This window comes from Lepidothrix coronata, unplaced genomic scaffold, assembly GCF_001604755.1.
Source record: "Lepidothrix coronata isolate B3197 unplaced genomic scaffold, Lepidothrix_coronata-1.0 Scaffold5, whole genome shotgun sequence".
NCBI lineage: Eukaryota > Metazoa > Chordata > Aves > Passeriformes > Pipridae > Lepidothrix > Lepidothrix coronata.
This window is the reverse complement of record NW_016690185.1, coordinates 4504159-4531113: the sequence shown is the minus strand read 5'-3', so window position 1 is coordinate 4531113 and position 26955 is coordinate 4504159. Positions and strand designations below refer to the sequence as shown.

General features: G+C 36.4%; 1 long non-coding RNA gene across 2 annotated transcripts; it reads left to right on the top strand.

The window, feature by feature from the left end:
• Window positions 1-12133: 12133 nt before the first annotated feature.
• LOC108503584 lies at window positions 12134-22632 on the top strand. 2 transcript variants are annotated; one of them, XR_001876868.1, is made up of 4 exons: window positions 12134-12162; window positions 12454-12522; window positions 14456-14614; window positions 16372-16530. It is a non-coding gene; the product is annotated as an uncharacterized LOC108503584 (long non-coding RNA). The 2 variants fall into 2 exon arrangements; XR_001876869.1 differs by lacking the exons at window positions 14456-14614; window positions 16372-16530 and adding an exon at window positions 22527-22632.
• Window positions 22633-26955: the final 4323 nt, after the last annotated feature.

The window sequence follows — 26955 nt, the reverse complement described above, 5'->3', positions numbered from 1 at the left end:
TCCCTGTTTTGCTTTGCTTGTGTGCACAGCTTCTGCTTTACCTATCAAACTGTCTTTGCCTCAACTCACAAGTTTTCTCAGTTTTACTGTCCCAATTCCCTCCCCCATCCCACCACAAGGGGAATTAGTGAGCAGCTGTTTGGGATTATTTGCAGCTGGGGTTAAATCATGAAAGTTGCACATTTATAACATGACAATCAAGATTTTTCTCCAGTACAAAGTGATGACTTTCAGTGGAATGACATTGAAAGACCACTTCTTCATGAAAGGAAGTTCAGATGACTTTCTAGGTCATAAGGAAGACCCAGAAGCATATTACTTGGAACTTTTAGATAATTTTTTCTCTGCTTGAAAACCCTGTTAAAGAATGAAACATCAAGCAGCTAAATAATCCAGGTAAATGTGCAGAGGTAGCATGTTTTCAAGATGCCATGTCAGTGGATTTTATAAGAAAAACTACTGGGGCAGAAACATTCCTTTGCAAGAAATTGACCTGAAAGAGAACACCTTCTGCTGTTTCTTTATTCATCTGCAAAATATGAACTATAATTTCTGCTACTCTAGACAAAGTTTCCATATTTGTGAAATTTTAAATTAAACTGTGAAACCTAATTTTCAACTACTTAAAGGCCCACAGCTGGACACAAGGTCCCATGGTTGTATATGTAGCTCTCAGGTACTAGTGCATGAAAGAGCCTTGCAGATAAATACTCATGTTACAAAATTGTCCTGGATTTATTTTACAAATACAGAATTACTTTGTATCTCTGAATCTGTATACATACCTAAATTTCCATGTCTGCATTTAGGGACGTATATGGGCATTTATATATTGATAATATTGATATATTCAGCCTGAATATATCAAAACGTGACACAGTAACCTGTGGTTAGTCAGACTATTGTATTCCTATTTTTCTTCTCACGCTTTCTCCCTCTTATAGTTAATTAATTGTTTTCCGACACAGAGCACTGGGATAAAATTGGATTTTTTTCTAGGAAAAAGTGGATATTTACATACCGTAACTTAAGACAGCCTGTCTGGAGGAGGCACCACATTCGGCTTAGTTTTCTGCCTTTAATTGCTCTGCATAGCAGGCTTTGTTTTTTTGTTTGTTTGTTTGTTTTCCACCTTCTGTTTGTGGAGGAAATCTAATAAGCAGACTAAATTTTTGGGTTGGAAAAGTAAGCATCTTACTGGATTTTTATCCTACTCTGCTTCCTCTTCTGTTAAAAAAAAAATAAAAATTAAGGTAGTTTGAGAAGTTGATTCTGGTATTCATGCTTAACTATTCTAGCAAGCAGTGAAACAGGAGTATATTCTGACTCCAAAAGATTTTAGAAGAAAGTGCCTGAAAGTGCTGAGGACCTATACTGGATAACTTATGCATAGGCGAACATGGATACACTTGGTGTGCTGTTATGGTATTTGGTATTTGTAGATAGAAAAAAATAAGTAATGACAGAAAATTAGATCTATGAACACAAGAATTGGAAATAGATAAGCTAAATGTTTTAATGGGAGTGATGTCACATGTTTATATCTGTGTTTATCCAAATGATCTGGAGGTGACAAAGCAGTGTATGAATAGTGTGGTGTCATTCCACTTGTCTTCCCTGCTTGTCCTTTCCATCACTCTTTGCTGATCATATTCATTCTATGTTGTCTGCAATACAAACTGCAGACACTTCAATGTCACTACTATCTTTTTATGGGATCTTTGTCCATGGCATGTCAGTCCTCCCTATGTCTGCAAATGCCACAGAATAAAAACCAAAGCGAACTTTGCAATATTAAGTATATTTATTTATTTATGTTCTTTTAGGTAAGGGCAAAGCAATCCATTCAGCTGTTTATTGTTTTATGTGTTGATTTTCAGTGTGCAAATATGGCCTACCTCATTCACAACACAACCTGAAAGATGATTCTCTTATGGAATGTCATTGTCCACGTGAAAATTTTCTTCAAGGAAAGGACTTTGCTTACTTTAACTATTTTTTTTTTTTTTGTGAACTGAGATGTTTATTTTCCAAAAATAGAGTTATAGATGTCAAAGTTTAAACTGGTAAGAATGAAAATAGTCTGAGGACATTGGCCTCCTCTCTTATTCCATAAATGTGAATGATATATGACTTGCTGTGGGATAAGTGACTTTGTTGACTAAAATTCTTTTTCCACTACTCCTATTTATAGATCAGAAATAATTTGTTTCAAAAGGAATTTCGAACTTTTCACAGATAAGGTGGAAAAATTCAGTGACAATTCAGTGAGATGTAGATTTGTGTCAAAAGGGAGCTGGAAACACTAAAAATTATCTGATATGACTAACCATTTTCCCAGGAGATGACAAAGAAGGGAATCTATGCCTCAGTCCCAACCATTCATCTCATCAGTTATTCATTCCTTGTTTTTTTTTCCACTATTATGGCCCTTTAAAAATATCCCTTTTATATTCAGAATTCTTTCCTGCATTGAGAGGGCTTTATTGAAGGTTGAAGTGACTTTTTCAGCATGGGGAGGTTCTCTAGAACTCTGTTCCACTGGCCGTAAAATTTACCTGTGATCACTGCCTATGAGGGAAAAGAAAAACTACTAATCCAAGCTGCTGATGCTATCAGATGAGCTATCTGAAATTCTCAGTGTAGCTGAATGCTTAGAAGAGACAAAAGGAGGGAAAAAATATGATTCTTATTTCTGCCTTAGAATGACTTGTTCAAAGAATGATTTATTCAAGCATTTGCTTAGTATTCAGTGAAAAAAATTACCCAGAAATTTTTGAAATAACTTGAGGTCTTTGAAAAAGTAATTTCAGTGTGGTTCACTGCATAACAATAAAACAGTAAAATCTCTGGATGAGAGAGGTAATCCTTTAACTTAATGAAACTTATATTAAAAACATTCCATGTTTTCTAGTCCAGCATCTTTACCATCTGTGAATTCAGATATACCAACTTAATGTATCATGTTATGTACGGTATTTGCTACAGCAGAAAAGAGCAATTTATTGATTTTTTAAAGAATTTTCTTAGTAACAAAGATGTAGACTTTAAACTTTTTTCAAACAAACTTCCCCAATAAGGCATAAACTCTAAATGGTCCACAATTTAAATTGCTCACCATGATAGCCATATTTGAATAGGTCCTTACATTGAATCCTTACTCTGACTGACAAAAGCCTGTTTGCAGTATGGTGACTCTGTCAGGTAATTTTTATATTGCATAGTGCCTCCCTTGTTAGGGAAGCCATTTAAAGCTTTCTGAAAGGGACCTGCTGATATTCCATGCAAGTATTGTGTGGAATATGAAAGTGAACATATGGATGATGCCTGTTAAATTTCACTGCAAGTCATCTGGAAGAGAAGACAACGTATGTTCGAGTAAACACAGAATTTGGTTGGCAGTCTACTGTCATTCCAAAACCTAGGCCGTCTGGTGTCTGGGAAGTAAAGAAAGAGGCACATCCCCTGTGCTCAGGAGAACACCTTCACCAAACAGCACAGAATTGCACTCTATATGTAGCTCCAGATTGGTGAAAGACAGCTTGTTTGACATGCAGGGGGATGCAATAGCACCAAGAAGAGCTTTCTTGAGCTGCTTTTATCTTTGCCAGCTTGCAATGTCATCATGTATTTCTGGCAAATAGAGCTTGCATCAGTTCAGTTGACAGGTCCTCATGAATTTTAATATCTAAGTTTCATATTCATGTTAGGAACATTAATGTTCTGTGAAGCCTTTTTATTTTAGGAAGAATATGAATATTTCAGAAATCACTTTCCCTACGGTTGTTCATGTATGTTTCTGTGTGCATGTGCTTATGCTTATTGCTTATACACCAAATTTTTACCAGAGTTTAAAATTACTTTTGTCTTGACAAAAGTAAAGCAGAGTCATTAATTTGGGTCTCCCATGGATAGTATGTCCAGATTTTTTAAATACGCCTGTGTTTTTCCTAGTGCGAAAAATATTAAAAAGTTTGTGGATGCACATATCATGTCATATTTGATTCAGGTTACAAATCCGAGGGCTGATTCCCAACTGGGATGAAACAGTAAAGCTCCAGTGGAGCAGAGAGAATGATCTTGGCCTTTCACATACAGGGGTTGAATCCTTTTTAAGAGGCGTCAAAAGACACAAACTCATGAAAATGGAAAGTTGTTTTCAATGAAATTTGAGGATAGAAGCACTGTGGAAAATTGTATAAAACATCCATGCTTCAGAATATAAAAGGCATTAAGAAGAATTTACTCTTATCTTATTTTGTATTTAATAAATCTGGCATATATTAAGAGGAGCAGTTGTTCAAGTCACTCGAGCATGAGGCTTATACTATACTATACTACCAAAGGTTTCTGCTAAGATGCTTCTTAAGTGCCTTCAAATACATTGAAGAAAAAAAATCAACCCCAAACCAACAACCTACAGCCTTTGGGAACTGCCAATTCAGCTCTTTGTTTACTGAAGAAGAAAATATAAGAATTGCTATTAAATTTAATGATATGTGTAAAGGGTATCTATTGCTGATAATACTAAATAGAATGACATAAATCTTCTGAGTGAAAGTTATGTATAGAAGAAAAGTGAAGGAAAGTCTAGGATCAGGTATATAGTGACTGTGCAGAGTGCAATAGTGTGTTTGAGAATGTTTATAGTGAAAAAATTCTTAGCCAAAAATGTAGTTATTATAATTCTAAAGTTGTTCATTTAGTAGGAATTTTTCACTGAATAATTTTGTCTGGGAAAGACTCAGAAAAAATATTTTCAGAAGCCCATCTGAAGGAGATGGTTGCAGTCTTCTTTCACCCAGTAGCAAACTTCCAATGCTTCTCTGAACTCCTGTTCATCCTAGGCTCTGTTCTAAGAGGAGGGAGAGGGCTATCAATCTCCAGTGATTTTCCAGTTCACTCAGCACAGGCTGCTGAAATATTCAATAAAAGAGAGCCAGACTGTGAGAAATGAATTTGTAGCATGGATGTTATGTCATTTACACCGTCACTGAGATATTCCAGTCCCACATCTGTGACTATCTATGTCTTTATAAGACAATAGTTGCTATATCTGTAAACTCCAACAGGGTTTGAAATACAGTCAAAACTAAGTATGGCATTTGAACACTCTGATTATGTCCATATTGGGTGATGTGCCACAGGTTGACTATTATTATTATTATTATTATTATTATTATTATTTATTATTATTATTTATTATTTATTATTATTACTCCTTTTCTTAGTCTAGGTATTCGTTATCTTGAAAATTGTTTCAAGAACTTAAAATCAAATAATTCCATTTGAAGTGGTATGAAATGTTTTATTTCAATCATAAGTTTAAATTGCAATTTACCAACCACATTTTCAGATTATTATTTTGGTGACAATAGTAATAAGCGTCATTCAGAATGTTGATTTGAGGCAAACTGCTTTGGGATGTTTAGTTTATGTAACTTTGATTGTTGCACTAAGAACTATATGTTAGAGATGAGTAGTGCTGTAACAATGGATTAAAGAAAAATATTGTCAGAGATAAAACAGTGAAGGGATCCTACCAGGAGTTACTAAAATTTGTAGAGAGACGAGTGCCAAACCAAGTTCAGGATGTTGTCGTGAAACCAAGAATATATCTTAAAGACTTAAATGGAAACTACAAATCAGTCACAAAGAATGAAATTTTATTTAGCTGTTATGCAGTAGGTCTGAATGACTGAGTCTGTTTTCCTATTAAACCCATAGGCAAAAAATAAAAATAGCCTGCTTTGATTGTGTACTTCCAAAGAGAGTATGGAACACAGTACTTTTTCATACATTTCTCCTTTTGAAGGAGAAGTGAAGATTGTTGAACTGGTCACTGGAGAAGAATCATAAAATCATTTAGGTTGGAAAAAATCTGTAATATCACTAAATCCAAACATCTAGCACTGTCAAGTCCACAACTAAACCATGTCACATCAAAACAACTTTTAAATACCTCCAGGGATGGTGACTCCACCACTTCCATGGGCAGTCTGTTCTGATTCTTGGCAACTCTTCCCATGAAGAAATTTTTCTGAATATTTAATCTAAACCTTCCATAGCACAGCTTGAGGCCATTTTCTCTCATCTTGTCACTTGTTACTTAGGAAAAGGGATCCACCCTCCACTTGGCTATAACCTCCTTTCAGGCAGTTGTAGAGAGCGAGGAAGTCTCTCAAGTCTCCTTTTCTCCAGGATAAACAGCTCCCTCAGTGGCTCCTCATAAGACTTGTGCTCCAGATTCTTCACCAGCTTCGTTGCCCTTCTCTGGACACACTCCTGCACCTCAGTGTCTCGTAGTGAGGGGCAGAAGTCTTCTGTGGCTGGAGAGTCAAAAGAGTTTAGTTAAAATGGCTAAAAGCCTGGTGGTATTCCCCACCTGCCTAAGTCCCAACACCTACAGTAGTCAGGCTTTTTTTTCCAGCCCTAGAGATATCACTGCAGGGAGTCTCTTGGGAGGATGAAAGATGAGCAGCCCAGCATAACCTGGACCCTTGTCCTCAGATATGGTTTGTCTAAGTAAAACCTAGGGAAACCTAAATCAATTTTAATGGGATTTTCATATTTAACATCTTGTTTTATGGCAAAAATAGCTTTCAAATAAATCAGTCTGAAAAAAAAGAATGTAAAGACAGAATTCTATTGTCCCTGCCATGAAATCAGAATGGGCTGGCTTCAGGTGACATTTTGCAGTATTTATGCAAAAGAAATAAAACTCTCAAAGCTGTGTTCCTTACCAACATATTTATATATTCAAGTAAGAATGTTAGCTCAACTACATTTATGATCAACTTGTGATTGTGTCATATTTTCAATGAAAGTTGTGATACATTTCTGAGCTCTGAACATACAAGTCTTCAGAGAAAAACAAAACAAAACTGAACCAAAATCCACAGATGCCCATGTGCTTGGCTTTAAAATCTGAGCTGTGAACAAAAGAATTATTGAAAAATGTAAGTGAGGATATAAAAAGTTAAGTACCTTTCCAAATAGCTTTTTACATTGTGGTGGATTGACCTTGGGTGGCTGCTAAATGTGTTATCAACACTATTCTAGCCACAAATAAAAGGCACAGCACTATGAGGGCTGTTATAGGGAAAGTTAACTCTGTCCCAGCCAGACCCAATACATACATAAATAAGTTAAACTAACCTGAAGTTCAAACATAACCCAAGATGTATGCCAAGCTACAAGCCTAGTCCAAACATAAACTTTTAAATTGACTTCTTCTCTGTTACATTTTGTATTTTTTTTTATCTGTACCATTTATCTAAGCCTTCTTAAAGCTGGCTGGCTACTCAAACCTTTAATATAAAACCACTTAGAGCAAACATCTCAGTGACATACAATTTCTCTCAATGTTGCTGTGTTAATAGAAGTCTCCTATTTTACAATGAAAAACTTAGAAGGTGTAATCTACTACAGCAATATGTCAGAAAGTGTTGCAAATAGAGCTCGTTCCAAACCAGGTTTTGCTCTCCAAATTCTATAAAATGCTTTAAACCAGTACTTTTAAATATGTTAAGTTTTCCCATAACAGTAATTTTGGGAAAGAGGTGGTGCTTCCTCATTATAATAGTGTATAGCTGTGGGTTTACATATTCTGGTAGGGTTCAACTGTTGTATACTACACTAACACATTTTTTCCCCTACTTTAATCCATGATTTATCAAGATGTCAGTAATGAGAATCAAATAAAAATTGGCATTAATGTAATATATCTAAGTCAATTCCCCTGAATCAATCTGCACATGAATTTCAGGGGAGGTGGGAGCTAACCTAATCACTAAGTTTTCAGCTTCCTTTGCAATGTTGTGTGAATGCAGTGTGTGTAGCAGCGGAATTCCTGGTTAGATGTGAAAATGAAAAGCGAACACAAATGTTTTGGAAAATAAATTCCCCACAATTCATTGAGTAGCAGCCTGTCAAGTTCTGCAGAAAATACAGGGGAGGAACAAAAATAACATACAAAATGAAGATCCTACCTTCACTGCTTTTTGTTTGTTATTTAACCATCGTTCTTCGTTTATATCAGTGTGTGACTAGTCAACATCTTTTAGTCTCTTATGTTACTATTCAGTTGAAATAGTGATCTTTCACAATGATAAGTAAGTTAAGAATGTGAAGATAGAAGGAAAAATAAGATAAAATAAGCACTAGTATAAGCCTATTATTAATATATGTCTAATATAAGCCCATAAGCCTATAAAGTATGTCAGATACAGTTAGTTCACAGCAAAGAAAAAGAGTGAATGAGCTCATATTCCAATGTGTACAATTAGTCATTTTTCAAGCACACTACACTTAACAAAACTCAATCTTTTATTTTCAAATGTTAAGAATTAAATTTGACTTCTGACTTTGCTGCTGAATTATTTCTTCATGGAAGAAATAATTCACAGATCTTTGGTTCTTTGAGATTCAGCTCAGGTGTCTGGCATTAATTGAGAAGTTCTGGTACTTTGATAGCTATGGGTAGTTCACATTTCACATTGACAGAGAATGTGATGTTCATCTTGACGTTTTAAACTGTCTAGTTAAGTCAACTAGACTTTCTCAACACTTACTTAGATTGGCACTTCTGGAAGGTGATTTTTCCCTTTTGCATTAGTTAGCTTTGTTAAAATGGGTTCAGCCATGCCCTGGAAGTACCTACCTATTTTACCTTGTTTCCCTCTTCTTATCAGGTTTTTTTGAACCTCAGCTTTACATGTGTGCTCTAGTTAAGCAACCAGCCATCAAATAAACTGTGTAAGGAGCCTACCTTGTGTTTCTCCTCTCTTCCTTGGTATAGTACCAAGAAAAAACCAACCAAAAAACAACCCCCCACCCTCCACAATATTATAAAATATAGTAGGTAGACCACAATGCTTTAAAACAAAATATAGCTGAATTTTTTACTCATTAAAATCTCCAAACACAGAAGAATCCTTTTAGTCCATTAAACACATAAAATTCTACAGAAATTAATTCTTATGTTCTGACTATTCAAAATACTGCTGATGTTAATACAATAAGATACATACCTATGCTTACGAGGTCATAAAAGGGAATAAATTATAATACAGAGCCATGGTATTCTAGTAAGACTCTTGTTTGAGAATATTTTAATAGTAAAAGGAGCAAAAATATTAATTCTTGACAGAGTTTCTAATAGAAAATGTTATTGTTTTTTATATTTTTCTTTTCAGTAGAATCTTAGAAAACACCAGAAAATATTGGGCTGTTATTTTCCATCCAGTGTACCAGGTTTATCTTTGGTTATTTTGGGTTTCCCCCCTCCTTTTAACCTAAGATTTATCTAGAAATAAGATATTTCCACTTGTCTTCCACTCTTCTACATTCAGGTAGAAATTCAGTTATTTAGTAATTTATCAATTTTTTTTTTCTTCATAAGATGAATGGTAAAACTGAGTACATATAATTCTTATATATGCAGTATAAGGTCACTGTTAATTAAGATACTTTTCTGTAAATGGAGACTTACATGTCTTAAAAATATTTAACATCTTTACAGTAGTATAAAACTTAATCTATAAACGTATTTGCAATAAGTTACGATAGTCTGCTTTCTCAGAAAATGTTTTTAGTGTGAAGCTTAGATTCCAAAACACAGAGTAGAGAACTGCAAATTTCCCTGTTCTTCTGTTTTACTGGTTTCTTTGAAACTTGACTTTTTCCACAATTAAGTTCTCTTCCATGTTTTCTTTTTTTTTTTTTAATCCATTCATTTATATCTTATTCTTGGTGCTTTCCTCTCTAAGTGTTTTCTTCCATAAACAAATGCTTAATAAAGAAATGATGTATGCAAATGGAATAATATCTATATTTTAAATCTTTGCTGCATATTAAGACCAAGGAAAACAAGTGAGTCTAAGATATGTCAGTAGGATTTTCCAGGAACTAGAACAAAATCTCAGTCTTCAAAACCAAAAGAGAAGCTTCTCAGTTTTACTGTCTTTTCATATATGTTCCTTGGAACTGCTTTATATTTTGTATTCTTTTTGCTTTACATTTCTTTAACCAATGCTAATTTCTTTTTTCTGGACTGAGTTCTGTCACAGGTAACCTTGTTTTGGACACAGTCTTAGAAAAGAATAATACGATTTCAAGAATTATGAATGTGATAAAGAAAGGTTGCCTAGAGCAATATAATATAATTTTCACATTGTATTTACTTTCCAAGTTTGAGCATTGTTTTATGAAAACAAACCATGTATGCAACACAATTCTTTTACAATTTATCTTTGAAAATTTGGGAAAATTACTCAAATCAACATTTTTCTTTCAACCTTATTAATCTAAGTTTTTATTACCATATATATTTTCCATTTTCATTGTACATTATCCACTGTGAGAATTATCTGACTCAGAACTAGTGTCTGCTAATTAAATTACTGCCGTTACTGACTTCAAGGGCCTTCCTACAACAGAAACGCATAGCTGTAGTTTATTTACAGGCAGAAAATTTGAGTGCCCATTGCCAGTGAAGGAGGACTTCTGCTCATATCTTTCTGTGTAAACAGGAAGTTGAGTACATTATCATTCCTTAATGGGATAGGACAAAAACAGTACTAAGAAACAGAGTAGTTAAATAAGCCTGTGGCAAATAAGAGCTCCTCCACAGTGATGAATTCTATACTAATTTCCATCTACTGTAAACATGTGTGTTACAAGCCCGAAGTTTATGAATAATGGCTTCATTTTGAAGTAATTAGAATTCTATGCCATTAACAGCAGGAAGTCTGGATAATTATGTTTTAGAATTAAATGTCTGGGAAAAGACATTTCTGTCTCTATGACGATTATGTTTATGATTAATGATAGAAATGACAACATGCAATATAAATACAAAACAGCAAAAATTAACTGTATCTATCATGGATGACAGTATGAAAACTACAGTGTACAAGTAATCATAGGTAAAAAAAATCTTGATAATCTTGTTTTGTTTCATATTGGAACATCCTCATTTCTTTCCCTTATTTTTGATATGTAAGACTTCCAGCTGCATCGTACCAGACTGTCAGCATGAAATACTAGAGATGATTAGGTGTATAATGAAATTACCTTTTGTAGGCAAGTCATTGTTTTGTGGGTGTGCTAGAGCTTATCTTGGTGGGGTCAGGAGTGTCATTCAAACACAGCTGTAGAACAACACAACTAATTTTGTTTTATTAGCACAATAGATATTAGAGTCAAGTCTCTTTTCTCTGAGCTAATATCTTAGGTAATATAACAATCTTTACAAAGTAGGTGAAACTACTTTTGGAGTTGACCTGAATTTGCTTATAGACACCTCCACACTTCCAGGTCTAGGAAGAACATTTACTCATTTATTGCTTCATGTAAACTGTTTCTGTTCCCAAGAAGCACCATGCCTTTGTGTCTGAACTAAAACAACCTCTACCAGCTGGTGACTTTGTAGTATTGCAGTAGGGAGTCTCCTGAGTTGCATCATGAGGAGCCTGACAGAAGGTTAGCAGGACTGGAGCCATGCTGTAACTTATAAATCACATCAGATCAGGCACAACTGAAAAATTCCATCCTTGAAAAAAATCCATCTCATAGAGAACTGTAGACCATGTCACAGGAACAGAAGAGCAGTCACATTCCAGATGAGTCATTTGTGCACTGCTCTCTCCTCCTCCTGCCACACCTATAGATAATTAAGCTGGAGACAGAGGTCACTTTTTTCCCTCCTGTTTATACCTTCACTGACGGTGTGGGGTATTTGCATACAAGGGTGGGTGCTGGAGTGGGTCTCTTCAGCTGACTTCATCAGTGTAATGAAAGCTAAACTGACTAACAGAGGGTATTGTAAGTGGGGGAAACTGACAACCTCATCCATGAGAAATGGGAAGTTTTAAAACAGAAGTTTTAAAATGTCTGAAGATATTTTTTTTCAATCATTTTTCAGTTTTACACCACAACAGACCTTCTCAAAATAGAGGTTCTTGGCAGGACATTTTTGTTGAATTTCACTTAACAGTAAAGTTTCCTATTGGTATTCATCATCTTAACATACTCCATTGATTTTATTTTTCTTTGGTTGACTGATGCCTTCCATTTGTGACTTCACAGGCAGTGACTTCACTGGGTACTCTGTGTCATGAAACAGTTGTAACTCTGATATAGCTGATTCCTCTTGCAGCGGTAGGTTTGCTGGTTTATTTTATTTGTTGAAGACTTTACTGAAAGACATTGTCTATCTCTCCTTGTGTTGTGCTCTTTTCTCAATAAACCAATCTATTATCACTTAGGCATCGCTCTGCTAGATCTGTATAGTTTGATAGTTTCTGAATACTTACATGCTTATGGAAGCAAGGGCATATCATTGCACAGTGCCTAAGAGTGAAAAACGAGATTAAATTTTTAAAATTCTCTTCTTTCTTGTGGAATTTATTAATAAAATTTTCTTCAGAATTTTTGAAAAATGTTTTTCAGTCAAATTCAATCAAGAAGATTGCGTTGTACAGAGCTGTCTTCTGAGGTACCTTGGGTGTCCTTATCATGGTAGGTCCAGTCTTTTACCTTACTCTTTATAACTCTCCCTTTCCCTGAGATTCCTGGATTCTCTGATTCACCATCTTCTTGCAAAGATCTCAGTTCCTTCTTGTGCCCTCTCACTGCCCTCCGAGCAAGTGGCAACATGCGCTGTGGCAGTATACAGCTGATTATCTGACAGGCCGCTCAAGCAGCATCAATGGCCATTACATTTGTATTGCAATTTGGAAATCATACTGTCAGTAAATACAGCAGCCATTAATTTTCTGTTCTTGAGGACTCTCAGTTGCAAATTTTTATGAAAATCATGAAAAGTTACTATCTTTGGTGCCTCAATCTCTTTGCGAATGTGGCCACGATCAGTCAGCTTTTGAGCTGGGGAATCAGCATATGATAGAAGGGCATGTGAACTATGAAAATAAATTAAAAGTATTATGCACATGGGCTTAAGTCTGCACTTATAATTTCTAACACTGTAGGGAGTGGCTCCAATTTCAACTGAGCCTTTTGTTTCTGAAAAAAATACTAAGGAGATGGATTGCACGAATGAAAAGAGTAAGCCCTCCTAGGCAATCAGAAAAAGCCTGCCATTCGGTGAAGGTTCCTTTGTTCTGAAGATGTTCAATAAACAACGAATAGCCTTAAGTGCCTACACTGCAACTGGGCACTGTAATAGGAAATAACTATTCATGAACATTTGGTAATTATTTTCTCTATAAGAGTCCTGGCTTGTTCAGGTTATCAGTCGTAACACTTTTTGTAGTACCTATCACTCTAAGATCTCTGTATTCAGCTAGCTAGGAATATATTCTTTGCCTGTGGGGTTTCTCTTCAATAATATATTGAAAAATGGCTGCACCTGCCATGATTACTCACATTCTGTTATGCAAGAATGAATACAGGTTTCTGCTATTTGCCTTGAAAGTCTTTGTACTTGCCACTGAGATGCAGAAACAATGTTGTCTTTACTTTGCAAGCAGTACTGCCCCATTGTGCTTCAATTAAGCTTATTAGCAATAAAATAAAGAAACAGTTTGATGCCTAATGAGGTCATGTCCAAGAACCCAAACAAATAAGTTGCTTAAAAAAAATCTTTAAAGACAACTAGTACTTCTTGCTTAAAAAAAAAAAAAAACAAAACCAAAAGCCCAAAAAGTAACCAAACCAAAAAACCCAAAGCCAGTCTCCCCACTCCCCTTTTTTTTTTTTTTAAGTAGTTTTTCCAAAAACCAGGATTCTGACTGACATAAAAGGTGATGATGGGGGGTGGGGGGCAGGTCAAGCTTCAGATCTGAAGATGTACCAGACAGACAAAAGATCATCTCAAAGCCAAATTATGTACTCTTGCTGTCAGAGAAAAAGTAAATCTACATGGCCATAGATATTACCTGCTGGAAATCCGTGTGAGACTGAAATGAATTCTGCTTGTGATATCTTTATTAGTAAGAATTTCTGCTAAGAGTTACTATTTCATACACACTAAATGATGCAACTGGTTTATAGAGTATCCTAGTGAATGCAATTGATTTTTTTTCTAATTAACTGTTTTAGCAATTACTGAGCTTGTTTTAAATATATGCTACACTAAATAATTCTTTTGTGCTAATTTTGTTTGTTTAAGCAGTATATTCAAAAAAACTGTTAACTTTTGGGTTGATTGCGCAGCTTTTGACCTACATACATCTACATATACAGTTAAACGAGAAAGACTATACTTAGGACTAACAAATGCAGAATTAATCATTATAATAGAAAGGAAAAATAAGGAATGCAACCTATGTTTATACTCACATCCCTTAATCACTGCTCTTTCTTAATAATTAGCTTCAGTGGAATTCTAGATGTTCAGTACATAAATAGTCACCAGAACACCAATTTTTATGCAAAGATCTCACAATACAAGATGTAATTACTTCCTGTTAATATTGTGAAAATTTTCTAGATTTTCAGGTTTCTAGCAAAATCATTGTGTTTGCAGTTTTATTTATGTTTTCTGGTGATGACCTGCATGTGACTGACAGTTGACCTGAAAACATATCTCCCAGAATTGAGGGGAAGAGAATGTTAAAACAAAACATGACAAAATCATAAAAAGGCAAAGGTAAATCTAAACTTTCAGCAAATCAATATCACTATGAGGTATTTTATTAACACAAGAAATCCTTTACAATTATAAGAACTTTAGAGAAAATACTGTCTTAATAAATTTATTGTACCTTGAAATAAAGATTGTGTAAACATTGAGGAGAAAGATCAAGTCCGAAAATCACACCATCAAGACAAGAAAGTAATCTTGCAGCCTACACAAGAGTTTAAATTTTCACAGTTCAATTTTGGCCCAATGCCTGCATGCAATCCTGCTTCACTTCGGATTTTCACATTAAAATCTGTAGCTTGCTGTCATGTAAAAATAGGACAAAAATTCCTTGCCACAGTTTCATATACATACTGTATATTTTAATACTCACTTTGGAGATGTTTGTTCCTTGGGGTACATCACCAAAACACTTTTAAGCTAATGTAGTTTAATACAGAGTCAATAATTAAAAAAAAAAAGTGATCTAGTAGAAACAATAGGTATATGGTCTTAGAAAAGTATTTTTGTTATACTTATACAATAGTGTAAAAATGCAGTGAGAATATATAATAGGGACCTTGTGACAATTCACACAATCACAGAATCACAGAATGCATTGTTGGAAGGGACCCACATGGGTTGTCGAGCCCTGCACAGGACTATCCCCAAGAGTCACACCATGTCCCTGAGAGAGTTGTCCAAGCATTTCTTACACTCTGTCAGACTTGGTGCTGGGGAGCCTGTTCCAGTGCCTAACCACCCGTGTGGGTGAAGAACCTTTTTCTAATATTCAACCTAAACCTCCCCCAACAGAGCTTTATGCCATTCCCTCACATCCTATCACTGGTCCACAGAGAGAAGATATCAATGTCTGCACCCTCTCTTCCCCTCTTCCCCTCATGAGGAAGTTGCAGACTGCGATGATGTCTCCTCTCAGTCTCCTCTTCTCCAGACTGAACAGACCAAGTGACCTCAGACACTCCTTATACATCTTCCCCTCAAGGCCCTTCACCATCTTCATTTCCCTCCTTTGAATGATCTCTAAGAACTTAATAATTTTCCCATACTGTGGTTACCAAAACTGCACACAATATTCAAACTCAGGCCGCACCAGTGTAGAGTATTAAAAATATTCTCAAATAAATGTAAACATTTCAAGTACTACCTTTTGAAGAATTTTATGTGCAAGGGAAGGAGAAAGTATTTTTAGAATGTATGATGATATTTAGAAGAATTCTATTGCTAGAAAATATGGGCTTGCTATGGAAATTATAGATGAGTTCTATCCTCAGATTCATGGCTTTTGCCAAAAGCTAGAACTGTTTATACATTACCAAGTACATGACTGACATTCATTTTTAAAAATTCAATGTCTCTACGTGCATATGACAGTGCATATTATATTTTATGTGTATGCATATATTTATATATATATATATACAGGTGTATATATTTGTATTCAATCTGTGTAAATGTGTAAAAAGTATCAAAATGCAAACGAAAATGTGCTGACATTATTCTGCAGTGAATTTAATTGTATCTATTCCTGGTAATTTTATGTGACTTGTATCCTACATCTAATCTTTCTGTAATTCTCTCTATCCCCAAATTGGTCTACTTTTGTCACATTCATGCCCTTTGTGAACTACTTAACACATCATTTAAATATTCTCTCGTTTACTATTATTTAATTTTAGCTTACTTATCAATTTCAAAATTGTTATGACATTTCTCTCTTTGATTGTTCAATGTATTGATACCTTTTTCCTTCCTGTTTTCAGGTAAACATCTTAGTGCAGTACCAAATGCTCCCTTCTCTCAGACTTTGAAGATTCTTTCCTTGTATAAATAGAAACTTCCCTATTATTCTCCCTTTTTTTCCTGATTATCTTTTTGTATCAGTTTGACCTGGCTTTCTTGCCAAATCCAAGCTGTCCCCTCCTCCCCCGCTCTTTCAAGTGAGGAAAAAAAAACCAAACCACAGAAAAACCAAAAGAAGCCTGAACGAAACGGGATTATATTAAAAATATATATTTACATGTATTTACAATTATATATACAATTTGAATATATTGTACACATAATAGGGAACTCCCAAGGGGAAAAAAGGGAAAAGGGAGGGGGAAAACAGGGATAAAAAAAACTAAAACAGATATCCTCCAGATATACACCGTTAATTGAGAGCTAGTGAATAAATAAGAAAAAACTAATTAAATACTTCCCTGAATGAGACAGCAGAACCGTGCAAAGCACCAACCAACTCCCCACACCTCCTGGAGGGACTGGAGATAATGGCAGGTGTAAACAGGCAGGCCTTGGCCCATACAAGCAAAGACTGTCTGTGGAGAGACCTGTCGTCCTGTCGTCTTCAGCCACCAGAAGAGAGAAGAGAGCGAGCTCTCTTATCTGTGCCTTATTTATATGTTGTGTTACGCTAAAGGATGATATGGAATACTTCATTAGATTTCTAACCCCCGTTGCTAAGGAAGGCCTAAAAAGTCCAAAAGCCAACCCACTACACTTTCTCTAAAAAATGCAGTGGTCAGATGCATCAACTGAGACCATAGCTTACTATGGTGACCAGAACTGTATCATTTCTATTTACATCTATGGGTCCTATCTCTTTTGTCTAAATGTTAATTTCCTGTCTTATGAGAACACAAGCAGGTTAAGGTGTGATAACTAGACTGTGGACTATAACATTTTCAGCATTTGCAAGAGCAAATCTTCTCATACAACTTTGTTCAGTTTCCTAAAGAACACTTGACATGCAATAGATCAGATTTTAAACTGTCCTACATATTCCCCACATAACACAGTGTTATGTACATTCTTCATGTAGTGACAACTGTGAATTTTTCAAGGTTTCAGCTTATGTTTGCTCAATGTTTTTCCATATGTGGCAAGAGCCTGGTCCAGTTGGGCCCTTGAATGGTACTGTCTACCAATGTCTAGAACAGCAATAACTAGTCCCACAGTCATTTAGGCTGTGTTAGCATGTTCATATATTAATGACCACTTTTAACCAGCAGTTTGGACAAGGCCATGTTGCTTAGAAGAAGGAGAGGTTAAAATGTAAGCAGTATCTAAGTTATAAAAATGTGTGTAACCTGTTTCCTTTCTTAATAAAAGTGTAACCTCCAATAATGCTGCAATACTAGTAAAAACTATGTAGGCTCAATACTCAACAATTTTATTTCTGTCTATATCCAAGTGTTGTGGTTTAACCCCAGCTGACAAAAAAGTCCCACACAGTGGCTCACTCAACCCCCTGGGTAGGATATGGAGAGAACTGGAAGAGAAATAGTGACAATACTCATGGATTGAGATAAAGACAGTTTAATGGGTAAAGCAAAAGCCAAATAAATGAGCAAAATAAAACAAGAAATTAATTCACCACTTCCCATCAGTAGGCAGGTATTCAATCATTGTCAGGAAAGCAAGGCTCCATCGAGCTTAACAACTACTTGGGAAGACAAATGGCATCATTCCAAAACTCTCCCCTTCCTTGCTTCCCCAGCTTTACATCCTGAGCCTAATGCTATGTGGTATGGAATGTCCTGTCTCAGCTGTGTCCCTTCCCAACTTCTTGTGCACCACTAGCCTCCTTGCTGGTGGTGTGGGATAAGAAGCAGAAATGAACTTGACGCAAATCACTGCCCAGAAAGAGCAAAAACATGCCTGTGTTATCGACACTCTTTTCAGCACAAACCCAAAACACAGCCCACTGCTAACTACTGTGAAGAAAATTAACTCAACCCCAGCCAAAACCATCACACAGTTACTCGTTTATCCCATAACTTTCAAATCCAAAAGGAAAAGAAGTTTAGAGGAGGACTGAGAAGACTGTTAATTTGAAAGAAAATGAGAATATTAGGATATTAATTCTGGAATGACCTGTAGCAGTCAGTTCATAATCTACACTTAAACATGATAATTAACATTATCATTTGTAATCAATCCTTGAACAACAAGGCGTTCTAACTTCTGCCGAACCTCCTCACAGTAAGAGGGGAGGGAGGGAAGGGGGGGAAGGACTAGAGGGAATGGAAACAGAATCTGATGAACTACACAGAATCTATAATAAAAAGTATTATGACTGTAACTTAGGGAGAAAAAAGAAAGGTACAAATGGCAAGAATGAATGGCAAGTATGAATGGAAAGTGAATATTGTGATCCTAGCATATGCCATCAATAGCTGACTTACAGGTAAATAATTGTATTTTGTCTTAGTTGAGTGCCAAGTCCTCCTTAGATAGCATTTGAGAGCCAAGTATATGATTGTTTTATGTAAATAATTTTATGTACATTTTAAGGTTATTTTCACAGGTGCTGCTTTCCACTAGACAGTCCCTTATCATCCCAGGGGTGCGGGCTTTTGAGGGAACAATAACTTGATATATGTTAAAAAAATCAATCAGCTCTCAAAAAAACATGTCCGTGGGTTACACTAACAGACTATAACTTAGTCTCCCATGGCTAACTTAGACAGACTATATTGCATGACACATACCTGAACCACCTTACTGGCAGCTGGGAATCTCTCCACTCCAAAAGCTATTCATTCGCTCAGAAAATCACATGGCATCTCATGAGCTAAAAACATGTCTTTAGTGTGTCTTTAACCCGGGTTTCAAGTCCTGATGAGTGGCTGTTCAGGAAGCAAGGGACCTAATGTGGTCAGACTGTCTTGATTTTACCCTGAGTGACCTCAAGGAGAGGAAACCAATATGAAAAAGCTCTTCTGAACCTGCCTAGGCCTGGGGAGAGCTGCCCACTTGTCTTACTAGCATAAAGATCAGGTGCATCTGGAGAGTACTGTCTGTGGAAAATATTCTGCTTCTATTCCTGAGATTCTGCTTGCAAATTTGTTGCCTTCATGGAAAATAAGGCTAGGCCTAAAGCAGCTACAGAGTGCCCTCTAAGAGACTGTATGAGGATCTTTCAGTGCCATGATGAATCTCCTGCTGTAAACCTATTACTGCTCATACAGTAACTCTGTGTCTTCAAAATGTCAAAAAAACAGTTTGAAACATGGTGAATTTGCCTTCTCCAAGAAAAAAACCCAAACATATGGATTGATATCTCTCTGTATTAACAGAGATTTGCTCTAATTAGTTAATTCTCAAAAAGTTCAATGACTGCCAGATGAGCAAAGTAAAAAATACTATATATTTTCTTGTTTTAAATTTTTGTGAAAGTCATTTGCTTTTTAGCTGGCTAATTTTTTCAGATAGCTCTTGCTTCCCAATTAATATTTGACCTCAGCTACTCTGAGCAAAAAATAGACTAAAAAAACATATCCAAAAACATGCTATGAGATTCCTCCCATTCTTCCAGTTTATATTGGCTTTCTCCCAGCCCTTTTTCTTATTTTCTTTCATTTTTCTGTCCTTACCCATTCCATACTTCCTTTCTGACTTTAATCTGGCATTCTTTCATACTCTAACTTTCCTCAGAACTGTCCACAGTCCATTATACATAATCAATCTACACAGGCCCACTTTTGTGTCCCCCAGCCCCCTAAACAATTTCGTTCCATTTTCATTTGTTTCTTGGCTGTTCTTTCAGGTTCCCTTCTTCCTCCAACAAAATCAATTCCACTGCTCCCCCTTCCTCTCTGCGTTCTGTGATTAAAAACAGTGTACTGTTATACAGGAAGAAAAATGGACAAGCGCACACACACACACATTCAGTCATAACAGAAGCCATAGGAAAGCTATGAATACTATGAAAGCTATGAAGTGGAAGTGCTCATGTTGGCCAAAATATTTGTTGTAAAAGAACATTCTGATTAACATACTTTAAAAAACACTTAAAAAATAATAGTGAAAGTAATCAATGCATGTCTCCACCCTGTGCTACCAGTGAGACAAAGGACAAGACAATCTGAAATACCTGAGGGTTGCTGAGTGTTCTCAGTATCCAAAACACTTATTGGTTTTAGTGAAAGTTCTTTTTCCTCAGCTGTGAAATTAAAAGGATATAATATTGTGCCATATATTGCCCTTCTCTTAGTATTGATATCATGTTTCCCATTTCAACATAGTACTTTGTCTTACGAACTTCCTGGGACTGCAGCTACTTGGTACCCTGTAAAATGGTATTTCAAATTGACAGAGGGATTAATGAATATTCGTAACCATTCAGCTATGATTCAGTTTGGATATCATGTGGCAGCTACTTGCTCTGTGGTTTTGTACAATAGAATGTCATCAGTTACAGAAACTTCTTGCACACACAAAGGGCATTTGTTGTAAATGAATTTAAATGTAAATTGTTGCAGAGTAAATTCTTTCTCTGCCTGCTACTTTTTCAATGCAGGACTGGAATACTCATGAATTGTACTAAAAAAAATTTTTTCCCAAGTAGTCATGGAGATGTTATTAAAATGAAGCATGCACATATTCATGATGAAAATGAGAACTCAGAAAAAATGTCTGGGACAATTTTCTGCAAAAAGAACTATTTCCAAAGTACCCATTCACAGATATATCAACCGCTCACCTCCTGAAATCATAATTTCTGCACCTCAGTGTCTATGTTGGCAAAGTGCACACCCTTTTCTATCCATGTACATATCAAACTATTTTAAAGATCAAAAAGTGACACAATCAATTCTTGTGTACAGAATTGTTCAAGCTATTGATTCCATCATTTTATATATATTATATATATTTGTACACACGTATATATGTACACACTACTTTAAGGCAACTGCATCACACAAAAAGATATCATCACAAATATTCACTCCTCTGAACTGTGCTCCAATGGAATATCTGTTTGTGCTCACACAGGGCACTCGAGACCTTTCTGTAGGAGCTGTATTGTAGTGATGGAGGAAAACACTCTGCTTTATTTGCAAGGACGGCCTTTCTCCTTCCATGAAAGCAAGTGCCTTTTCTAACATTCTGAAACACACAGCACGGTACAAACTGATACTCTCCTTATTAACCCATTAATAAAGATAGCACTAGTGTGACTGAAGCTTTGCTTCAAGCTAGGCTTTCCAATCCCAGAGCTACTGAAGCTTGACTCACTCTTTTCAATGAGTTCCAAAATCTGAGTGAATGAACCACCTATTTTGTGATCAATGCTTACTGTTGTTGCTGAAATGTACTGACTGACTGTAAATATATATCACAAATTTTGACTTCCTAGTCTTCCTTTAAAACTAGGACTTCAAGCCTTGCTATGTGGTTGTAGTGTTTGTATAAAACATATCAACACAAAAATCCAAACATAATACATTCACATCAGTGATAGTTAAGCTGAGTGCACAGTTTTATTTTGGGAAACATCTCTCTTTTATGAGGGTAGAGAACTCCAGAAGTCAGCATATAACTGGTAAAAGACCTTCTCACAGTGAAGGGTAAATTCAGTTGTGGTTATTATGAAGATTTCCATCCTTTCCTCATGTCTTATTTATTATCACTTTTATATTTATTGATTTGTGAAATCATATGGCAATTTTCAGTTTAATTTCTGTAGATGAATTTTAGGGAATATAGGACCATTACGTATTGTATGGAGCATAATTTTGCAAGACTATGTTTGCGATCTGACCAGCATAAACATTCACATTTTAAGGGTTCGGATAGGACAGGAAGAAAATGAATGAGATAAGAATTTTGATAAATAGTGTTTTGGCAGAATCCAGTTGCCTAGCGATAGCTAGGGATCTACTAGTGTTTGCAAGGAAGCCCTAACTGCCTTTCTGCTGATTCCGAAAGAGGAGGGAACATACCAACATGTGTCATTCGGTCAGTCAATTCCCTTCACATCTTGCGTACCCTATGGTGCTTCATTACGTCCATAGTGTCGTAGTTTAGAAATGATACTCCCCAATTCAGTGCCCCCACTGAGACACTCCAAACCACAGTCGCTTTCTCTCGCTTCCCTGCTTTCCCCTCTCCCTCTCTGCTGCAACAGGCTGGAGAGAAGAACTGGGGGCAGAAGAGGCAAAGATCACAGCTTGAGATAAGAACAATTTTCTGAAAACAGAAGAAAACTACCAGTAACAGGAACAATACTAATGACGGAGGGTGCAAGAAAGGAAACCATTCACATGGAAACTCCCTGACAATAAACAATACCAGGTGGCTCCCTCTGCCACTTTTACTTGACCAGAAGGAACCCTTTTCTCCCAAAGAGAGTCCCTTGCCCCTGGCCAGGGCAATGATGTGAGATGATATAGAATAACCTCTGGGTCCTGGCCGTGCTCTGTCCTGGCTACCACAAAAACTACCCCTGTCCTGGCCAGATCCAGGACATATAGTTTGACAAACAAGTTATGCTTTTCTTTTTAAAATCAGAACTAGTTATCCAGTAATGCTTTGACATGTATTCTGGAGAATCCTTTCAAGACTCATCCTCAAAAATAATTTGTGTTGGAAAAGACCTTAAAGATCATTGAATTCAACTCTTAACCCAACACTGCCAAGCCCATGACTAAACTGTGTCCTTAAGTGCCACATCAAAACATCTTTTATTACACCTCCATGGATAGTGACTCAACCATTTTTCCAGGGAGCCTGTTCCAGTGCTTGATAGCCCTTTCCATGAGAAATTCTTCTTAATATCCTATCTAAACTTCCCCTGGCACAGTTTGAGGCCATTTCCTATTGCTAGTTGCTGGGTAGAAGGGACCAAACTTGCTACAACCCACCTCTCTACAACCTCCTTTCAGGTAGCTGTAGAGAGTGAGAAGGTCTCTCTTGAGTCTCCTTTGCTGCAGGCTAAACAACCCCAGCTCCCTCAGTGGCTCATCACAAGACTCATGCTCCAGACCCTTCACCAACTTCATTGCCCTTCTCTGGACTCACTCCAGCCCTTCTCTGGACTCACTCCAGCATCGCAATGTCTTTCTTGTAGTGGAGGGCCCAAAACTGAACACAGAACTCAAGATGTAGCCTCACCAATGCCAGTACAGGGGGACAATCACTTCCCTGGTCTTTCTGGCCACACTATTTCTCATACAAGCCAGGATGCCATTGGCCTTCTTGGCCACCTGGGCACACTGCTGACTATGTTCAGCTGGCTTTTAACCAGTATCCCCAGATTGTTTTTCTCTGGACCATTTTACAGACACTCTTCCCCCATCCTGTGGCACTGCATGGTGTTGTTGTGACCCAGGTGCAGGACCTAGCACTTCACCTAGCTGAACCTAATACAACTGGCCTCAGCCCATCAATCTGGCCTTCCCAGATTCCTCTGCAGAGCCTTCTGACCCTCCAGCAGAGCAACACTCCTGCCCAATTCGATGTCATCTGCAAACTGAGTTAGGGTACACTTGATCTCCTCATCCAGATCATTGATAAAGATGTTAAACAGAAGTGACCCCAATGTATACGTGTAAATATGCAACTCGACATACAAAAGTAGCTCCAAAACTTTTGTTGTTTTGAAACAGGAGGTATTGAAATCACACGGAAATGGAAACTTCTTTTCCCCTCATTTTCTACTAGAAAAGTGAGAAAAGAGAAGTTAAGTGTGAGAAAACAGCACATTAATTTGAAAGAGTTCATGTTGGAAGAGTGACGCTTAAAAGCATCAGTAGTGTTTTCCTCATATGCAGCTGCCCTTTCTGGTCAGAAATCAATATGAACTATCAGTCTGAGGAAGGTGTCTATGAAAACCTTATAGGTCTGCAGAAAGTATGACCTAATTCAGCATTTAGTGATCTCACCCCCTCCAAGTCTGTTCTGAATAGTTTTGGCAGCAGGAGAGGTGCCCAGTGTGACTCCCAGACAGAGTCAGAAACTGATCTAAAAGAGCAAATGACCTGAAACACTAAGAGATACCTCTTAAAAAACATCTTTCCTTGTCATATCCCCAAGAAAAGGCTTAAAAGACAATGTGCAAGGGCAGTTTTATGCTTCTTTCTTATAGATATGTGATTTTTAGGGCTATTTTGAAGTAATTTCATGTACGGAGATTATGATTTTAATTTTTTCCCTAAGAAGAACTTTTTTTTTTGTTCTGTAAAGTTTACCCTGAAATGAAATATATTCAGAATAAAGGTTGAACAAACAGTCTTACTGAAGCATTTTTTCAATATGCTTTTGATTTTCTCCATTCCCTGAAATCAAGATATCTTTTTACCACTCACATGGTAGGGAAATAGTGTTGCTTTCCCTGGACATGAAATCCAGCCTGCTTTTCTTTTTTTCTTCCTGATTTGGGACAAAGATTAGCACTTTTTAAAGGGAAAACCAGCATGGTAGAAACAACAGAACTAGGATTTTCGCTGTGACTCTGCAAATTTTGATAGATACTGTTTTGAAAGCAGTGAAATGTAGATATTGTCCAGGCTGCCAAAACACTGGGAACATTTCAGAGTTTCCAAAACAAATACTCTTCCAGACATAGCCAGTGCTGACTCCAACAAGAGAACTTGATTTCTGTGACACCAGGTAACCCCCCATCCCAGCTGGAGAGCTTGTGAAGCAGCCAGTTGGAGAGCCTGGAAGGCCAGCAGCTCACCAGGTGAACAGCTGGGAAATCAGATGTCCTGGAAAGCTTGGCAGTCTACTCTTCAGGCAGCTAGTTGTCAGGAGAGCTACCCAGGAGGCAGAGTAGTTCGTCTCGCCAATCTATATCCCTGTACGATTTCCAAGAATGTTAAAAAAAATAAATAATGGGGCTGACAGTATTCCATCAGAAAAAATATATATATATAAGTATGCATTAGATAATCTCTAATTCAAAGGTTTCTGCCTTGCCCCTTCATCCCATCTGTCCCTAGATCTTAATGCTTAATGAGCCTATTATTTAAATATATGAAATTTTGTCAACACTATTACAGCTAGGGGGATGGACAAACCTCTCTTATGGCTGTCATATCTCATTATTCCTTCTCTCTTTCATTCTTCTTATTTTTTTTCTTTTATCTTCTTTCCTCCTCATTTGTCTCTTACCAATTCTTTCTCCTTTTCTTTGGTAGCTAGCTATTCCCCTATTCTTGAAGTGTCTGAGCTTGGTTCAACCCTTTTAAAACCACAGAATTTACTTGGGAAGCAAATGGGTGAAGTATGGATATTTCTTCTCATGTCACCATTAGCCATCAATGTAAGCAAAACAAAACCAGCTGACAATTCATGTTATTCCTCCCAAGTGTTAGTAGAATATTTTATAGCCCCTCCTCACAGTTGTCACATTTACTTGTCATTTAGCACTTTGCTTTTACTGAGCTATTTCTCTAGTTGAAATCTAAAATAAACAATAAGGGGCTTCAGAATTTAATTTGATATCACAGTCAGTAACACTATGGGGAAATGAAATGGTCTGATAACGTTTCTTATTTCTTAACAGCAAAAATTAGGTAGGGCACACTGTTTAGGAGTCATTTTGCCCTTGACATCTTTAAGACTAACTCTGGAATTATGGAATCTGCATGCAAGCATGAAACACTGTAGCTATTTCAAAAGTAATAAAGAAATTTGGAAAATTAGTCATCCAGATGTGATTAAAACTAGTTAAAATAAATCATCCCTAGTTACATGGAGAGATAAGATTTCCAACAAAATCTGACACAATTTTAAAATCAGAAGTAGAAATTTTAATGTCTATTGTTTTGCTGTTACCTCAAATAGCAAAGAACATATTCCTGTGCTAATATTTCCAATTTTTGAAGATTTTAATAGTTGAAGTATATATGACACTCTTTTTCTGACAAATGCATACTTTAATCTCTGTATGTTGAACATATTTTTAATTTTTGCATTTAATAAAAGATGCACACCACATTGTAACAGAGAAAAATAATAAATAACTCAAAAAAGTGTTGGAATATTGTTTCATTTGGACAACCAGAAATTTTATCAGAAAGTGAAGAAATCTGAGGCTATAATAAATCCATTTATTCAACCTTTCTTCCACCATCATACTTCTATTTGATTTTTTATCCATTTCTGGGTAACATATAAGCAATTCCACAGAAAGTTTCTCCATGGTGCCTGCCATCTGTCAACAAACTCAATTCTGACAGGAGTAGCCAGCATCTCAAGGGTGCAAATCAATTTACTGTCAGTGTTGGATGTGTTCCAGTGCATTTCCTCAGCACAGATGAAATAAACTGTGTCAACTGAGCAGTGTTGCATATGTTTTTATCTGCTGTTGGCTGGGGATTGAGCTAAAACTACTAAATTAACTAACTTAGAATCTCAAATTTTATTGGGTACATGTATAGCATACAGTGCATAGGAAAGGGAAATCAATAGCATTGATGGGCAATTACAAATTACCAGGCAGGTATGGTAAGAACCAATGCAGAATATAACTGTGAGCGAGCTCTGATAGGGAAGAAAAGCACAATGCCAATAATGGTAGGTAAATATAAAGTTCATCCCTCCCATAATTT